We start from the raw sequence: 20963 nt of genomic DNA, 5'->3' as shown, positions 1-20963 counted from the left end.
CTTTGGTTGGAAAATTATTTCACTCTATCCTTTTTTGGGTTCTACTGCTTCAGGAAATGTTTTATGGCACTATTTGAAGGTATTCAGAGGGATTTGGGGAGAGCTCAGATGAATTGAGGGAATTTCTCCCTCATCTTTGCTTCATCCTTGGTGTTCATACTTTCTATAGGTATCAGCAGGTATGGAGAAATCTAAACATTAAATCAACATCTAGTAACAATATGAAATAACTATCTCATTATATGTCTAAATCTTTTGACTACATACACTGAATGGGAAGGAGAAGAGAGGTATTATACACTCCCCGTTTACATGAGTGTCTACAGTATATACATATATGTGTATGTGTGTGTGTTTGTATATGTATATTCATTTGAAAGACAGAACTTAAACTGAATCTTAAAGGAAAGTACGGAATTCTAAAGGCAACAGGTGAGGAGGGAATGCTTCCTAGGCACTGGCACATTGAGTGTAGTGACAAAAAAGATAGAACATTGAGCATTGCATGCTTGGAATAGCAAGTTTTCCTAGTATGTCTTCACTGTATAGTATACGGAGAACAAACATGTATCAGAACACTAGAAAGACAGGAGGGTTACAGGTTACAAAGAGCTTAAAATGTCAAAAAGAGGAGTTTATAGTTAATCCTAAAGGCAATGAAAAACTACTGGAATTTATTGAATACAAGGGTGATAAGGAAAGTCATTTTGGCTGTTTGTGCAAATGAATTAAATGGTGAAGGTTCAGAAAGTTTTAGAGACATAACACCAGTAACTCACAATTATACTTATATAAGATTCCAGGGTTTTGAAAACTCTTAAAACAGATTGTCTCATTTCATTCTAAGAATAAACAAATATGTGAGGTAAGTGCAATTAATACCCCTTCTTTACTGAAAAGGAAACTGAGTTCAGAAAAGTTAAGTGATTTGCCCAGGGTCACACAGCAAGGAAGTGTTTGAGGTGGAATTTTAACTCATTTCTTTCAGATTCCAAATCTAGCACTTTAAGGATTGTGCCACACTGCTTCTAAACAAGAGTCATCTCTCTTACATCCCAATCAATGGATGCTTCATCTCTCACTAAAGAACTTTAGTTAGAGGTATTCAATAACTCCTGTGTCAGTCTCTTCTACTTTTTGTTTTTGTTAAGTCATTTTTCAGTTGTGTCAGACCCCATGTGGAGATTTTTTTGGTTGCTTTTTTTTTGCCAGAGATACTGTAATGGTTTGCAATTTCTTTCTCCATATTCTCTTCATTTTACAGATGAGACCTGAGGCAAACATGGATAAAGTGACAGCTAGTAAGTGTCTGAGACTGGATTTGAAAGACATGAAAATGAGTTTTTCTAGTTCCATGCCCAGCAGTCTATCCATTGTGCTGCCTTTTCCACTTGTAGATAGTTTGAATTCTACAGATTTTTAAGTTTTCCCCTCATATTGAACTTACATTGGTCTCTAAATAACTGCCATTCATATACCTCTTACTCTGTCCTTTTCTGCTAAACAGGATAAGTCAAACCCCCTTTTTTCCTGACAGCCCTTCAGATACATGAAGACAGGTATCATTTCTGTCTTCCCTTATAAACATGGATCCCTATAAGGTATAATCACATTATATAATTTTTAGGCCCTTTAACATCTTGGCCACCCTTTTATTTTGTTTTATTTTTTTATTTTTTGCAAGGCAATGGGGTTAAGTGACTTGCCCAAGGTCAAACAACTAGGTAATTTTTAAGTGTCTGAGGTCAAATTTGAACTCAGGTCCTCCTGACTCCAGGGCAAGTGCTCTATTCACTGTGCCACCTAGCTGGTCATTGACCACCCTTTTATAAAAATTCAATTTATTAATATCTCTCCTAAAATGTGGCAAAAACTGAAGACCTTGTGTGGTCTGACTAGGACAAAGAATAGCTGAAATGTCACTTTAATCACTCTGGACATTAAGTCTTTCAATGCAGACGATTATTTGGGTTTTAATGTCGACGTTGATTCATATTGATTTAGCAGTTCAATAAAACTGCAGATTTTTCCCCCCACAGGAATGCTTGTTGATACATGCCTCCTCCCTCTTGTATTTGTTAAGTTGATTTTTTTGAACCCTAGTGTAGAATCTGTTACATCTATCTCTATTAATTCTTACTTTATTATATGTTGCCTATTGAGCCACATATTGAGCCTATTGAGATTTTTTTTCCCCATTCTAACACTGTCATCCAGGCTGCTATTTGTCCCTCAGTTCTGTGACATCTCTGTATTTGATATGCATGTCATTTATACCTTTATCTAGATCATGTAGAAAAATATGGAAAAAAATAAAGGGCTAAAGATAGATCCTTGAGACCCTTCATTATAGATTTTCTGATTAAATTTACACCAAATCATTAATGGCTCTTCTGGTTTTTAGTTACTCAATCAGTTCTTCACTCACCTAAATGATCTAGAAAATTTTCACCTATATTGTTCACAAAGGCAGTGGACTTTACATGCCCAGAATACATGCTCAATAAATTATTTCAAATAAATCAGTGAATACAAAGAAAAGAAAAGACTTCATCCTACACTTGGGAATGTATAATCTAGCATAGCATATAAAATATGTATAATTTCAGTGAAAGGAAATATGTATTAGGCAGCTAGGTGGTACAATAGATAGAGTATTGGACCTGGAATCATGAAGATCTGAGTTCAAATTTTATCTCAGCCATTTATGACCTGAGTAACTTAACTTCTTTTTACCTCAATTTCCTCCTCTGTAAAATGGGGATGATTAATAATATGATAAATTATATTAAATATGATATATAATCATAACTTCTCAGGGTTATGGTGAATATAAAATGAGAGAAAATTCATTCTTAAATTTAGTTTATCTTTAAGTTCTGAACTTTCTCCCTCCCTCTTTCTTTCCCAATCCTGCACAAGGCCACCATTTCTCACACACACACATATATATACTCACACATGTTGATGTTGAGTTGTTTCAGTTGTGTCTGAGTCCTCTGGATCCCATGTTTGTGATTTTTCTTGTCAAAGATTCTAGAGTAGTTTACCATTTCCTTTTTCAGATCACTTTATAGATGGGGAAATTAAGATGAACAGGATTAAATGACTTGACCAGGGACATACAATTAGAAAATACTGAGGTCAGATATGAATTCAAGGGGTCATCTTGACTCCAGAATTAGGAATTTTTTCTAGCTCACCACCTAACTGGATACACACATACATGAATGTTTATGCATATGTATTTATGTATGCATGTATGTATGGTAAGTGTATATGTGTGTGTGTGTGTGTGTGTGGATAGATATGTGAAACCATACTTCTATTTATCAATTCTTTCTCTGGAGATAGATAGCATCTTCCTTCATAGATCCTTTAGAGTTGATATGAGTATTTGTAATACTAAGAAAAACTTAGTCATTCATTTTTATTCTTCAAACAATAGTGTCATTACTATATACAACATTCTCTTGGTTCTGCTCACTTAACTACATTATTTCATGCTAGTCTTTCTATATTTTTCTAAAATCAACCTCCTCATCATTTCTTTCAGTGCAGTAATGTCCCATCAAAATCATATACCATATTTTGTTTAGCCATTCCTAAATGATGGGCATCCCCTCAATTTCCAGTTTTTTGCCACCATAAAGGGAGCCACTATAAATATTTTAGAACACAGTGGTTTTGTTTCCCTTTTTCACCGATCACCTTGGGAAAGTCTTTTTTTTTTGGCTATAAAAGAGAATTATTGTAGCATCATAAAATGAAAGCTGAGAGGCACCATGGAGGTCATCTAGTTCAACCTCTCTTTGCCACAATAAGGAAAACGAGATCATTCAGTGATTTGTTCACAGCTTACAGGAGGTAAGGGGGAGGTTCTCTGTCTCTAAAAAGAGCATTCTTTATTCTTCACCAGGCTACCTGTGGGAGACTATAGTCCTCTGAAGAAAATTTCCCTTCCTTTAGTCCATTACTTCCATTCTTGTTGGGGCACAGAATCTTTGTCATGCCCTTTCTTGCTGTCAGAACAGTTCCTTGACAATATCAATGGAAAGCTATGTAGAGGTCTAAGTGTATTCACCTAGGCACTCTTGAGGAATGAAAGCACTATCAGATCTTCTGAGTTCTACGAGGTGAGAGGCTGTTTGGGAGACCACTATCAAAATACACCAATTTTGAATCAAGTGAGGGCATTCATGCCTTGTCAATAACTAAATGACTCTTGTTTAACCTATCCAAATGATTAAGATCTATTATTGTTCTTAGTGGTAATGTTTTGAGTATGGTTGAACTAATTCATCCTCCATTCCAAAATGCTAGAAAAATAATTGGGTTCAACTGTTAATGACAATATTTCCAAGGATGGCTAATAGATAAGAACATCCTAAAGATAGCATCCTATAACCAATGAAATTTTGTAAGGCATGAACATCTGAATAATGATCAACACAATGGACATTTATCAAATTCCTACTATGTGATTAACACTGTACTAGGTGCTGGGAATGCAAAAATTAAAAAAAAAATAATTCTTGCCCTCAGGAAGCTTACATATTATTGATGACTATACCCTGCTGCCTTATATGGCTAGACACATAACAATAATGATAAAGATATATGCTAAGCAATATTACTGTGTCTTGAAGATTTCAAGATTTCAAGAACATACCTGGCATCATACTATCTGCTGCCTGGGTGATGGTGGCTTAAAGGAGGATAGACTGGCTCATTATCATATGATTGACTATTTCTCTGGCCATGGAAAACTTTGGAACAAAATAGAATATGAAATGGCCCTGAATAATGTCATGCTTCCTCTTGTTTCTATAGTAAGGGAGGTGCAATAGCAGAGGGATCTAAGGACACCGTCCATAAACATTATTTTAACTATGTGCTTTCTATGCTCTAAAAGTAAAGTCTTTTTCATTGACTCCCCTGTTTTGTATTCAAAGTTATTCACAATCTACATCCTACCTCCTTCTCTAGGCTTATTATGCATTACTCCTATTCATATACCCTGTGGTTCAACTAATGTGGCCTTATTGCTGTTCCTTTCACTAGATAATTCCCATTTCTGTGTCTTTTTCACAGGCTGATTCCCACACCTAGAAAACATTTCTTCACTTCTTCAACAATTTTCTTTAAAACTTAGTTCAAGAATCATCTTTTACCTAAAACCTTTTCTGATTCCATCCCCTGCCCACTATTGACCCTTCCCAAATAGCTTGCATTTATTTTGTAAATAATCATATATTTGTAAAAGGGGACTGATGCATGCATCAGAATGTTCAACTGAGACTTCATTCTCCATGTAGAAGAGGAGACTGGCTGATGTGTCATGAAAATGTTTTGTAGAGACTGTATAAGTGTAGACATTCCATAGGTGATTTCAGCCAGCTATGTGGTAGAGAACACTGTATTTGCAGAACTGTAGCTGACCGCTAGTTTCAAGATACTTTAGTTGTCCTTTGCTCTTTTTCCTTTTAGGTTATTTTCTCAGTGGAAGTTTCTCTGGGTTGAATTCCTTCACTGATGTTATCAGGAAAGAGAACATGCTATAAAGGTAGAGGCTTTGGGTTCCCTCTCTCTGTGGCTGATGTGTAGTCCTAAGAATATGAGACCTTGATTCTTTGCCTGCCTTGGTATTTGTTCTTTCATTTAGGGTGGATTAATCTCAATTCTCTAACATGGTGAGTTTTGAAAAGTTCAGAGAATGAGCCTCTTGGATTCTAGAAGTTAGCATCCATGTGGGGTTTTATATCTAGCCTGCTACTGAGGTTCGGCGTAGCATTATAATGAATGAGACTCTAGCAGTGAATTTGATGGGATGAATATTCCTTAGAAAATGTATTAAGTCTGAGAGCACTCTTCAGAGAGTAAGAGTAAGAGTAAGAGAGACTTAAGAAATAAGGTTGAATGTGATCCTGAGGCAACTGGAGATAATGTTTGTACTTTTATTTTTATTATATCTTCAAATTAAATATCTGTGGTAAAAATGGCTAAATAAAACTGGGGACCTTTGAATGACTAATAATAGAGTTGGGGTAGTGGAACACAACTTGTAGGGACTTGAGTAAAAAGTTGTAGAGAAGAGATAGCCTAAAACATTATGGATGCACTTAAAATCTTGAGGGGCCAATGTAGCTGGCCTGCCTTTGAGAGAATGAACCAGACAAGCATATGTTGGCTCTTCTAATAGAATGTAAATTTGTAAATAGAGATTTTTTTAAAAATTTCTGTCTCTGCAGCCTGTTTCTAGCATAGGACTTGGTGTCCAGTAGGAGCTTAATAAGATCTTATAAATCCCACAGGTTCCCAAGTATTCATAGCAGTTCTTTTTTGTAGTGGCAAAGTATTGGACATTAAGGGGATGCCCATCAATTGGGGAATGACTAAACAAGTTGTGGTACATAAATACTATGGAATATTATTGTTATCTAAGAAACCGTAAAGGGTCAGACTCTAGAGAAACATGGAATGATTAAGGGATCCAATGCTGAGCGAAGGGAACAGAACCAATAGACCAATGTACACATTAACAATAACATTGCCAGATGATCAACTTTGATGGAAGCAGCTCCTCTCAGCTGTTCAGAGAGCTAGGAAAACCTTATTAGATCTGCCATGTATAATGCTATGCTCATCCAGAGGAAGAAAAACAAAACTAAACAAATAAACAAGCAAAAAAAACCCTTTGGAATCTGATGAATAGTTTATAAAAATTATCCCTTATGTATTTCTATCCCTTAACCCTAATTCTTTTTTTTGTTTTTTTTATTTTTTAGGTTTTTGCAGGGCAATAGGGTTAAGTGGCTTGCCCAAGGCCACACAGCTAAGTAATTATTTAATTTCTGAGGCCAGAATTAAACCCAGGTACTCCTGACTCCAGGGCCGGTGCTCTATCCACTGTGCCACCTAGCTGCCCAACCCTAATTCTTCATAATGAAAATGACTAATCTGTAAACATGTTAATCAAAAATATGTATGTTCAATGTTAACCTATTTGCCACTGAGGGGAGGAGGATGGGATGAGAGGGAGGAAGAAAATTTTGTTGCTTAAAAATATACTGCATATGGACTTCCAGCCAAGATGGCTGAGAGAAGACAGGCACTGTTTTAAGTGCTCCTCGTTCCCCCTCTTAACAGAAATTCTATCTACAAAACCCAGAAAGATAAGCTAGGAGAAGAACACCTACCAACAAGGTCTGTCTCAGGGGACCATGGGTGAACCGAACAGAGGCCAGAGGGCCAGTGAAGGGACAGCAGTGGGGGGGGGGGGGGGGGGGGGAGCCTTAGCTGCAGAGGCTCTGGAGAGTGACAGGTCTGAACACCAAGTATAGCCACAGAATCTTTGACCTGGGGGGAAAAGGAGTGAGGAGAGAGGGTGAGTTCCAACACAGAAAGTTGCAGAGCATGCCTGAAAATCAACCAGCTGGGCAAGGGACCTGAGCTCCATACTTTTATTGGAGCACTCTTCCTAGAACAAAAGGTAAAAGCCCCCCCTCCACACACACACCCTCAGGCTCAGGTGAGGGCAACAGAATTCACTCAGCTGAAAGGGAGAATAACTCCCATCCCCAGAGCCCAGGCTATTGTCAAAGGTCAACACAGACCCTGCTGCTGTAGGCAAGAGAAAGCAACCAGTACCCCCTACCGACCAGCCCTTAGAATTACTAAGCCAAGTGAACAAAGCCTCTAGGATCTTCAAAAGCAAATCTCTGAGAGTAAGCCCCTTCCACCATACAAGAGCCTAGGAAAATAAAAAGTCAATGAAAAGGGAGACCCATGGAGAAATACTTAGAAAAAAATGATTCTGAACCAGAGAGATCTAGCACTTCTGAGGAGAATATGAATTGGTCTCAAGCCCAGAAAGATTTCATTGAAGAAATCAGGAAGGACTTTAAAAATCAATTGGAAAAACTAGGAAAAGAAACTCAAGAGAAAATTAACACATTGCAAAAGAAAATTAACATCACGCAACAAGAAAACAAATCCTTGGAAAAATACAAAATGAGAGGGGTGGTTAGGTGGCACAGTGGATAAAGCACTGGCCCTGGAGTCAGGAGTGCCTGGGTTCAAATCTGGTCTCAGACCTTTAATAATTAAGTAGCTGTATGGCCTTGGGCAAGCCACTTAACCCCATTGCCTCGCAAAAAAAAAATACAAAGTGAGAATAATTCTCTCAGATCCTCAATTGGGCAAATGCAAAAAAGAAAATGATTCTCTCAAAACTTCACTTGGGCAAATGGAAAACTCCTTCAAAAATAAAACTGACCAATTGGAAAAGGAGTTGCAAAAGGTAAATGAAGAAAATTCTTCTCTAAAAAAATAAGAATGGAATCTGTGGAAACTAATGACTTCATGAGATCACAAGATTCTGTTAAACAAAACCAAAACATTGAAAAATAGAAGAAAATGTAAAATACCTCATCAGCAAAACCACTGACCTTGAGAACTGATCAAGAAGGGACAACCTGAGAATTATAGGTCTTCCTGAAAACATTGAAGAGAAAAAAAAAAGCATGGACTTAATATAACAGAATTTAGTGATGAAAAATTGCCTGGATATCATGGAATCAGAGGCCAAAATAGTTATTGAAAAAGTACATTGATCCCCTCTGGAAAGAGATCCTAAAATGAAAACACCAAGGAATGTTGTGGCCAAATTCCAGAACTATCAGATAAAAGAGAAAATCCTGCAAGCATCCAGAAAGAAACAATTTAAATACCAAGGAACCACAGTAAGGTTAACAAAGGATCTGGCTGCATTAACATTAAGGGATCAAAGGGCCTGGAATGAGATATTCTGAAGAGCAAGAGAGCTTGGAATGTAGCCAAGAATCCACTACCCAGCAAAGCTGAGCCTTCTCTTTCAGGGGAAAAGATGGTCATTTAATGAAATGGGAGACCTCCAAGATTTCATGATGATAAGATCAGAACTAAATAGAAAATTTGGATATCCAATAGGAGGCTCAAGAGACATATGAAAAGGTTTTTTAAAAAAGGGTAAAGAAAAAAAAAACCTGCTGTCCGATATGATGAAACTGGTTTTATCCCTATCTGGGAGAAAGATTCTCATAACTCTTGAGAATTGCAGCTCTGTTAGAGAGAATATACTTAGCTAGAAATGATGGACACTCATGACTTATCCAGGAAACTGTTATCCAATAAGATGTAACTGACTATATCCCTACCTGGGAGAAAGGCTCTAATAATTCTAGAGAAGTGTAACTCTATTAGAGAGAATATGTTTAGCCAGAATTGATGGACACTCAGGATTTTCTATGACTCAGATAGAATGATATGAAAACAATATCTCCTTTAAAAGGGGGACAATAAGTAGATGAGAGGATGGAAGGGATCAAATGGGGTAAATCTCATTGAATTAGGAGGTACAAAAGACCTCTTGTAATAGAGAGGAAGAAGGGAGGAGGTGAAAACCACCTGAATTTTCACCTCATCAGACTTGGCTTAAAGTTAACTTACACTTAGTTAAGTTAAGAAACATCTTACTTTTCAAGGATTAAAAGGGGAAAAGGGGAGGGGGGATGGGGAGGGGAGAAAAGGGGGGAACAAACAGAAGGAAGGGAAGGAAGGAAGAAGGGGAAAGGGGAAAGAAAGTGGAGGGGGCTTGATATAGGTGGGCAAACACACTGAAGGCAGTGCTATTCAGAAAGAAAATACTGGGGAATATGAATAAAGGGGGAAAGGGGAGGAAATACAAACAGAGGGAAGTAAGCATGGAGGGCAATAAAGAGTTAGTAATCATAACTTTGAATGTAAATGGGATGAAATCTCCCTTGAAACTTAAGTGAATAGCAGAGTAGATTTAAAAACCAGAATTCTACAATATGCTGCTTACAAGAAACTCATTTGAAGCAGAGAGATATATATAGAGTAAAGGTCAAAGGTTAGAGCAAAATATATTTTGCTTCAGCTGAAGTGAAAAAAAGCAGGGGTAGCAAAAGTTATCTCAGACAAAGAAGCTGTAAAAATGGATAGTGTTAAAAGAAATAAGCAAGGAAACTTATCCTCCTAAAAGATACCATAGACAATAAAATAATTTCAATATTAATATGTATGCACCCAATGGTATAGCATCCAAATGCTTAAAGGAGAAGTTGAAAAAGTTACAGGAAGACATAGACAGCAAAACTCTACTAGTGGGAGACCTCAACCTCTCACTCTCAGATTTGGATAAATCTAATCATAAAATATACAAGAAGGAAGTTAAGGAGGTAAATAGATTGTTAGAAAATCTTGATATAATAGACTTATGGAGAAAATTGTATGGGGATAGAAAGGTATATACTGTTTTTTTCCATAGTACATGGCACTTACACAACAATTGATCATGTACTAGGACATAAAAACCTAATGATCAATTGCAGAAAGCAGAAATAGTGAATACATGTTTCTGAGATCATAATGCAATAAAGATAATATGGAATATTGGGCCAGGGGGATATAGACCCAGAACTAATTGGAAACTAAATAACCTCATTTTGAAGAATGAGTGGATAAAGCAACAAATTAAAGAAAGAATTAATTATTTCATCCTAGATAATGACAATAATGAAACAACATACTAAAACCTATGGGATACACTCAAGGCGGCTTTATATCTTCATATGCTTTATCTTTATATGCTCAGAAGAATATCCTTGAATGCTTAGATGAATAAATTTGAGAATGAACTAAATATGCAACTAAAAATAGAGAAAGAACAAATTAACCCCCCCAATTAAATACCAAATTATAAAAATTAAAGGAGAAATTAATAAAATTGAAAGCAAGAGAACTATTGAACTAATAAATAAAACCAAGAGTTGGTTTTATGAAAAAACCAATAAACCTCTGGTCAATTTGATTTAAAAAAAAGAAAGGAAAAAAACCAAATTGCTAGTATCACAAATGAAAAAAGGTGAACTCACCACCAATGAGGGGGAAATGGGAAATTAAAGTAATAATTTGTAATTATTTTGCCCAACTCTATGCCAATAAATTTGACAATTTAAGTGAAATGCATGAATATTTACAAAAATATAAGTTGCCCTGGTTAAATGAAGAGGGAAATTAAAAGCCTAAATAACCCTATCTCACAAAAAAAGAAATTCAAAAAGCCATTATTAAACTCCCTAAGAAAATATCTCCAGGGTCAGATGGATTCACAAGTGAATTCTGTCAAACATTTAAGGAACAATTACTTCCAATTATATATAAACTCTTTGGAAAAATAGGTGAAGACAGAACTCTGCCTAACTTTTTTTTGGATTTCTGATTAATTTTTTATTAAAGGTTTTATTTATTTTGAGTTTTACAATTTTCCCCTAATATTACTTGCCTCCCCTACCCCCCACAGAAGGCAATTTGTCAGTCTTTACATTGTTTCCATGGTATACTTTGATCCAAATTGAGTATGAAGGAAGGAACATAAAGTATAAGAGATAGCAATATCAGATAATAAGATATCAGTTTTTCTTTTTCTAAATTTAAGGTAATAGTCCTTGCTCAAACTCCACAGTTGTTTCTCTGGATACAGATGGCATTCTCCATTGCAGGGAGCCCCTAATTGTCCCCGATTGTTGCACTGATGGAATGAGTTCTCTTCATCGCACTCAGCATCAGTTCATGCAAATTCCTCCAGGCTTCCCTGAATCCAGATGTGAATCCAGATGGATTCACAAGTGAATTCTATCAAACTTTTAAGGAACAATTGGTTCCAATTATATATAAACTCTTTGGAAAAATAGGTGAAGACGGAACTCTGCCTAATACTTTCTATGACACTAATATGCTGCTGATACCTAAACCAGGAAGAGTTAAAACAGAGAAAGAAAATTATAGACCTATATCCCTGATGAATATAGATTCAACAATCTTAAATAAAATCTTAGCAAAACGATAACAACAAGTTATCAATAGGATAACACATTGTGATCAAGTAGGGTTTATCCCAGGAATACAGGGTTGATTCAATATTAGGAAAACTGTTAGTATAATTAATTATATAAATAACAAACCTATCAGAAACCATATGATTATATAAATAGATGCTGAAATAGCTTTTGACAAAATACAGCACCCATTCCTACTAAAAAACACTAGAGAGTATAGGATTAAATGGTTTGTTCCTTAGAAAAATAAGAAGTATCTATATAAAACCATCAATAAGCATTATATGCAATAGGGATAGTCTAGAGGCATTCCCAATAAGGTCAGGGGTGAAACAAGGATGTCCATTATCACCACTACTATTTAATATCATATTAGAAATGTTACCTTCAGCAATAAGAGAAGAAAAAGAAATTCAAAGAATTATAATTACGAAGGAAGAGAAAAAAACTCAATCTTTGCAGATGACATGATAGTATACCTAGAGAATGCCCAAAAAATCATCTAAAAAACTACTAGAAATAATTACCAAATAAACCCTAATAAATCCTCAACATTTCTATATATGACTAGCAAGATACAACAGAAAGTGCTGGAAAGAGAAATCCCATTCAAAGTAACCTCAGACAAAAATAGAATACCTGGGAGTCCACCTGCCAGGGCAGACTCAAAAACTTTTTGAAAACAATTACACAGGGGGTGGCTAGGTGGCACAGTGGATAAAGCATCAGCCCTGGAGTCAGTAGTACTTGGGCTCAAATCCAGTCTCAGACACTTAATGATTACCTAGCTGTGTGGTCTTGGGCAAGCCACTTAACCCCATTTGCTTTGCAAAAAAAACCAAAACAATTACACAATACTTCTCATACAAATAAAATCAGATTTAAATAATTGGGCAAACATCAACTGCTCATGTATAGGCTGAGGTAATATAATAAAAATGATAATTCTACCTAAATTAAACTACTTATTTAACACCCTCTCAATCAAAATTCCAAAAAAATTTAATGAGTTAAAAAAATTGTAAATACATTCATATGGAGAAATAAAAAGTCAAGAATTTCCCAGGAATTTAATGGAAAAAGTGTAAAAGAAAATTCTGAAATTATATTATAAAGCATTGGTCATCAAAGTTATCTGGTATTGGCTAAGAAATAGAGTGGTGGATCAGTGAAATAGATTATTTGCAAAATAAGTAGCAGGAAATGATTATAGTGATCTACTATTTGATAAACCGAAAAAGTCGAGCTTTTGGAATAAAAACTCTCTCTTCAATAAAAACTATTGGGAAAATTGGAAGTTAGTATGGCAGAAACATCACACAGTTTATACCAAGATAAGATCAAAATGGGCATATGATTTAAATATAAAAGACAATATTATAAGCAACCTAGGAGATGAAGTAATAGTTTACCTGTCAGATCTATGGACAGGGAAGCAGTTTATGACCAAGGAATTGATGCAGAACATCATTAAAAACAAATTAGATAATTTTGATTACACTAAATTATAAAGCTTTTGAACAAACAAAACCATTGTTACCAAGATCAAAAGAAATGTAGTAAATTGGGAAACAATTTTTACAACTAGTATTTCTGACAAAAGTACTCATTTCTAAAATATACAGAGAACTGAATCAAATTTATAAAAAAAAAAACCCAGCCATTTCCCAATTGACAAATGATCAAAGGATATGCAAAGGTAATTTACAGATGAGGAAATCAAAGCTATCCATAGTCATATGAAATCCTGTTCTAAATCTTTACTGATTAGACATATGTAAATTAAAGCTTCTCTGAGGTGCCAACTCACAACTCTCAGACTGACCAATATTACTAGAAAGGACAATGATCAATATTGGAAGGGAGGTCAATCTGGGACACTAAGGCATTGTTGGTAGAGCTGTGAACTCATCCAACCTTTCTGGAGAGTGATTTGGAATTATAGTTTGGGGCAACAAAATGTTCATACCCTTTGATCCAGCAATACCACTAATGGGTCTATACCCTGAAGAGATCATGAAAAAGGGTAAAAACATCACTTGTTCAAAAATATTCATAGCAACTCTGTGGTGGCAAAGAGTTAGAAACTGAGTGAATGTCCATCAGTTGGGGAATGGCTGAACAAACTGTCATACTAATATATATGTATATATATATATATGTGTGTGTGTGTGTGTGTGTGTGTGTGTGTGTGTGTATAATGGAAAACTATTGTTCTATTAGAAAACAGAAAAGATGGGAATTCAGAGAAGCCTGGGAGGATTTGCATGAACTGATGCTTAGTGAGATGAGCAGAACCAGAGGAGCATTGTACATCCTAACAGCAACATGGGGTTGGTGATCAGTCTTAATGGACTTGCTCATTTCATCAGTGCAACAATAAGGGATAATTTTAGGGTATCTGTGATGGAGAATACCACCTGGATCCAAAGAAAGAATTGTGCAATATAAATAAAGAGTAAAATCTATTACCTTTAATTTTAAAAAAACAGTTACCTTATTATATAATTTTGCTTTCTCTTATATTTTGTTTTTTCCTTAAGGCTATAACTTCTCTCTCAACACATTCAATTTTGATCAATGTTTAGCATGGAAACAATGTAAAGACAATCAGACTGCCTTCTGTGGTGGGGAGGAGGAAAGTGAGATTGGGGAAAATTTGTAAAATTTTTAAAGAAATTTTAAAAAGAAAGACAAAAAGTTTAAGGTATCATCAAAACTACTATGTTTTAGGCAGGGCAGTAGGTGGTGCAGCCTTAAAGTTTTTAAATAAATAAATTTTTTATAAAGAATGTTACCTCATGGACAGTAAGGTCTACAGGGTCATGAAGAATTGGGCATAACTGAATGACTAGGCAACAACAATATTTTAGACACTACATTAAAAGCTGGGTATACAAAAAGAGGAAGATAAAATGTTAATTGATGTCTTTGTTGCTTTTGCTGTAATTGTTACAGTTGTTATTGCTAAAAGTGGCCCAGTCCTTTGAGGAATTCAGTCTTATCAAGGAGCTGAGAGTTAACAAAAGACAGCGTGAAATTATTTGGCAAACTGTATTGGGGGGGTACATTAAGTGGAAAAGGAGTTCGGAGAAGGATCACTCCTTCTAAACTTGGGAAAGTGCAGCTACTGAAGTATGTTCACAGAGAAAATAAAAATTCACTGATCTATACGAGAGTAGCACACTGGAATGACTTTTTGCCCCTGAACGGAAACATAATATGAATTAAATAAGGCGTGCAAAGATATAGACCATGGTTAGAGACATGAAACATATTTTGCTATAAATATATCTCACCTCAATATATTATAACTGGTGGAGGTTTTCTGTGCTTTGTATTGATCTTCTAAGCTGTGGCAGATATATATCTGCCACTCACTCCTAGTATGGTCTTGGGATAACTGCTTCACCTCTATAGGTCCCTGTTTTCTCACCTGTTGAAAAGGGATTTGGATTAAATGACCTTTAAGGACACTTTTATATCTGCTGCACTCTAAAATTCAATGGTATCCAAATCTCCACATTGGCTTCCCCCATAATACTTTTTGCTTAACACTTATTGTTTAATTGACACCTGAAGTTCCTCTTTTTTTGTTATATTCTTCAAAAATGAAGGATGAACAACAATATAGGGGCATAATGAGAGCTGTGACATTTTCTTCTTGTATTTTCAGTTTCATTGTGAATCCTGTCTTCTGATATTTGACAGGGAAGAGTACGTGCAGGTCTTTTAAAGATCTCATTCATTTAGAAATGGCAGAGCAAAATCTGACAGCTAAAACAGGAGCTGAATGAAGAATGGACTTGGGATACTGTTTGGTTGAGATGGGAAAGAAGGAAAATAGCAAGTTATGAGGAGATATGGGTACATGCACTTCATTTGGATATTTAAGAGTTGGAGGAAATAATCTCAAGACTGGTGTTGGTCAACATAGGGGTGGAGAACCTGGAGAAAGGATGGAACTATAGTTTAAAATGTAGAAAGTACAGTTCAAATTTTATGCTACAGTGACATTATGTGTGAGAAAGAAATGTGTTGGAGAGACTCCTCCATGAATTTTACCACATTGGTGCCAGATATCTGAGTGTTTTAGCCTGACTGTAGCTCAATATTCCTGAGCTTTGGTGATCCATCAGCCTCAGCCTTCCCATTATCAGGAAATATAGGTGGATACCACAAGAGTAGATGATAGATTTTACTTATCTGTCTATATCTTGCTACTTTCAATGGAATATGTTTCTTTTTCTTTGTAAAATTTCAAATTGTTTCTCCAGTGTTGTTTCTCCAATGGCTGGATCAAAATAGTTCTCAATAATGCTTATTGAATTTAACCATTCTTTCCTTAGATACTATCTCTCTTCCTTCGTTATTTCTATTGTTGCTCCAAGAAGAGTTCATGACTTCCAAATTGAATAACATCAACCCCATGAAGACTTAGTCAGGAACACCTAGTATTTGAACTCTGAGGCATGGGCATGGAAAACCAGTCATTCTTAAAATATTTTATCCATGATGGTTAATCAAGAGAATTACCAAAAGATGGGTATGAAATACTGCCTAATCAGTTTCATTTTATATCTCTTTATTGTGTTCCTTCCAGTTTTTCTACATGCCCATGGGAGGATATGAAACCATCCACAGGCTCATTTTCCCCTCCAATGCTTTTGAATATTTTGTAACCATATTGGTAATATTCATGGATCAAAGAAAGAAAATAATTAAGTTAGGAGAGAGTGAACCAAACATTTACTCTCATATCTATCTTGCCTTGAAAATATCTGTCTTCCTGGGTTTCACAGGATTAAGAACTGGGAGGAAACCTAAAGGTCTTCTAATCCAAACCTCTCATTCTGTAGTTAAGGAAACTAAGATCCACAAAAATCAAGTCACTTTTCTAGATTCACAAATAAATCAGAATTGGAAAATAAATTCTCTGATTTCAAACTACTGCACCATGTTGACAGAACATTGGACCTGGAATCGGGAAGATCTAAGCTAAAAATCCAGCCTCAGATACTGATTAGCTGGGTGACCCTGGGTAAATCATTTAGCTTCTACTGACTTAGTTTCCTCATTTGTAAAATGAGCTTAATAGTTAATGAGCTTAATGGTGAGGATCAAATGAGCTGATATTTGTCAAGCACTTTGCAAACTTCATACTATACTATATATATATATATATACATATATATACTTTATACTATATAAATACTAGCTATTATATATATATACCTATATATATATATATACTTTAAACTATATATATACTTTATATATATATATATATATATATATATACTATATAAATACTAGCTATTATTTTTACTGTTATTAATTCCCTACTTTCTAGATGAGGGAGCTAAAGTGATTTTCTAAAGGTTACACAGCAAATCACAGAAGCCATTGGTCTATGACTTGTTGATTCCATTCTTGCACATTGTTTCTACTGTCAGATCAGTGTCTATCCTTATTTTTACCCCACTAGTATAGTTTTTCTGTCTATTTCTTCCCATAATTCACTTAAGAATGTGGATACCATACTACTTCATTTATTTGTATTTAATATTGATATTACTTCATTGTCTGTGGTGACTTTTAGCCAAATGAAGCTTCCTTCCTCATCTCTTTTAATTAGATCTATTTTTGTTTCTGCTTTGAGATCAGTATTGTTTGCCTACTTTTTTTTATTTTATCTGGAACATAAAATATTCTTCTCTAGGTTTTTATCTTTACTCTGTGTGTATCTCTTTGCTTCAGCTATATTTCTTGTAAACCATATATTGTAGGATTCTGTTTTTTTTTTCAAGGCAAACGGGGTTAAGTGGCTTGCCCAAGGCCACACAGCTAGTTAATTATTAAGTGTCTGAGGCTGTATTTGAACTCAGGTACTCCTGACTCCAGGGCTGGTGCTCTATCCACTGTGCCACCTAGCCACCCCCAGGATTCTGGTTTTTAATCTACTATGTTTTACTTCAATCCTCTGGGAGAGTTAGTCATTCACATTCAGTTTTGATTATTAATTGTGTATTTCTCTCCATTCTATTTTCCCCCGTTTCTACTTTTCTCTCTTGTTTCTTCTCACTAGTGTTTTGCTTTTGATCATCATATCTCTCAAACTGACCTCCCTTCTATCAGCCACTTCCTGTTTTCCTCCCTCCCTTCCCCTTCCTACTCCATACAGGGTAAGATAGTAAGATAAATTTCTAAACCCAACTGTGTGTGCATGTTAATCCCTCTTTGAGTCAAATCTTCCCATATTTCTCTCTACTGCAATAGGTCTGTTGCACTTTTTCATGTGATATGATTTACTCTCTTTCTGCCTCTCCCTTTCTTCTTTTCTCAGTATGTTCCTTTTTTTAACTGCTTAATTTTTTGCATCATCACTTCAAAGTCGACCTAAATACTGTACTTTCTATGTAAACTCCATCTAACTCATAGTTATAGTTACTGAATATATATGTTGCATACACATATACAAATATACATACACACACACACACACACACACACACACACACACACACACACATATATATATATATATATATATATATATATATAGAGAGAGAGAGTTACTATATAGATATAGTTCTCAATGTTATCTTCCTGTGTAGGGAACAGTACAATCTTAGCGACTAACATTTTTCTTTGTTGTTTACCTTTTTTATACTTCTCTTGAAGAGGTTTATATTTGAAGACAGAATTTTCATCAGATAAACCCCCATTTCCCTGAATGTCTATCTTTTCCCCTGAAAGCATATGTTCAGTTTTGCTGGGTAGTTGATTCTTGTTTATAAACCTAGTACCTTCCTAAATATCATATTCCAGACCCCCTGATCCTTTCTTTTATGTTGAAGCTGCTAAATCCTCTGTAATCTAGAATTTAGTTTCTAGATATTTAATTATTTCTTTCTGGTAGCTTGCAATATTTTCTCCTTAACTTGAATTTGACTTCAATATTCCTTCCCTTTTCATTTTGGATTCTTTCATTGACTATTTTACTCTTTGATTCTAGGATAACTGGACTGTTTTCCTTGATAATTTCTTGAAAGATGTTGTTCAGGCTCTTCTTTTTTTTTAATTCATGGCCTTCAAGGGGGCAGCTAGGTGGCACAGTGGATAGAGCACCAGGCCTGGAGTCAGGAGTACCCAAGTTCAAATCCGGCCTCAGTCATTTAATAATTACCTAGCTGTGTGGCCTTGGGCAAGCCACTTAACCCCATTGCCTTGCAAAAACAAAATCATGGCCTTCAAATGGTACAATAATTCTTAAATTATCTCTTCTGGATCTACTTTTTTTTTTTTACAGATTAGTTATTTTTTTCACTGAGATAGTTTACATTTTCTTCTATTTTTTTCATATTTAAAAAATGTTTGACTTATTCTTACCTCATAGTCATTAGCTTCAATTTATCTGATTATAATTTTTAGGGAATTATTATCATGGCTAAACAAGTTATAGTATATGAATTCTATGTAATATTATTGTTCTATTAAAAATCATAAATTGTTGGACCCTAGAGAAGCATGGAATGACTTATAGGATCTGATGCTGAGTGAAGGGAGCAGAACTAAGAAAACAATGTACCCATCAACAACAACATTGTGAGATGATCAACCTTAATGGAAGCAGCTCCTCCCAGCAGTTCTGAGAGCCAGGACAACTATTCTAGTCTGGCTAAGGACAATGTTATCCCCATCCAGAGGAAGTAAAACAAAACAAAACAAAAAAGAAAAATTATAAGAAGCTAATGACCAATGATAAAAATTATGTACTTCTTTCCCTTAATCCTAATTCCTCATATTGAAAATTACTGATATATAAATATGTTTGTCAAAAATATGTATGTACAATGCTAACCTGAATGTTCACTGCTAAGGGGAGGGGGGGTGGGAAGGGAGGTTGGAAATAAATTTTGTAACTTAAAGACATATATATGCATATGGATGAAAAACAAACAAATAAATTAAAAATAAATTAAAAGGAATTATTATAATCAGTTAGCTTTTGTAGTTTTCTTTCCATTTGGAGAATTCTAATTTTAAAGAACTCTTAATTTCTTCAAAGGATTTTTTTCCCCATTTGGCCAATTCTATTTTTTAAGATTTCAGTATTTGTGCTTTTTTCTTTAAGCTGTTGGCTCTTTTTTTCCATAATTCTCTTGCATAGCTCTCATTTCTTTTTACAATTTTTTCTACCTCTCTTATTTGATTTTTAAAATCTATTTTGAGCTCCTTCAAAAGGATATTTTGGGCTTGAGATCAATTCTTATTCCCTTTTGAAGTTTCTCATGTTGGCATTTTAACAATTCTTCCCTGTGACCATAATCACTTTTTACCATCATAGCTCTTTTCTGTTTCTTACTCATTTTTTAGCCTATTTCATGATTTTTAAGCTGAGTTCTGCTCCTAGGGCACAGGGAAGACTATCCCAAGCTTCTTTTGCTGGGAGTCAGAAGTCTGCTCACTGACTTTCTGCACTGGGACCTCAGGTACTAGCAGCTTGCCCACCGTGCTGTAATTACCCAGCCCAGTTGTGCCTTTGTGCAAGGGTTCTGGGGTGGTGGTTTGCCTTCTGTGCTGATGGTGGTCTCAGAGCTTGCCTGCTGTGCCATTACCCCATTGGGCCAGGACTGAGGGTCTTTGGTTGCTGATCTGTGCTGTGACTAAGAGCCTCCTGAAGGTTGGCTCTGTCAGAGCTGTGCTGTATACTCTCTTACCCAAGTGAGAAAGATCTTTCCTGAAATTCTTCTAAGTTATCTTCAACTGGAAGATAGTTTCATTCTCTCTTTTTGTAGATTTTTCTTGTCCCAGAATATGATCAGAGGCTTGATTTAATGTTGCTTTGGAGAGAAACTGGGAGAGGTCAGGCAAATTCCTGACTTCTCTACCATCTTGGCTCTGCTCCCCTCCTCCAGGGTCCATCCTTAAAAAAGAGAAGAGCTCCCCATGTTCAAAAGAGACTCTGATAATGGAATTGTGATTCCTGAGTATTCAAAAAAGATTGTGTACTACCCCTTAAGCAGCTTTTCCACAAGTCTGAAAAATTCCTCCAATTCT

At 35.5% G+C, this 20963-nt stretch overlaps 1 pseudogene; it reads right to left on the bottom strand.

The window, feature by feature from the left end:
• LOC141507049 (COP9 signalosome complex subunit 9 pseudogene) overlaps positions 1 to 20518 on the bottom strand; it is a 71367-nt pseudogene extending 50849 nt beyond the window's left edge.
• Positions 20519 to 20963: the final 445 nt, after the last annotated feature.

Source organism: Macrotis lagotis, chromosome 1 (genome assembly GCF_037893015.1).
Source record: "Macrotis lagotis isolate mMagLag1 chromosome 1, bilby.v1.9.chrom.fasta, whole genome shotgun sequence".
Classification (NCBI taxonomy): Eukaryota; Metazoa; Chordata; class Mammalia; order Peramelemorphia; family Peramelidae; genus Macrotis; species Macrotis lagotis.
This window is presented reverse-complemented; position numbering and strand designations above follow the sequence as displayed.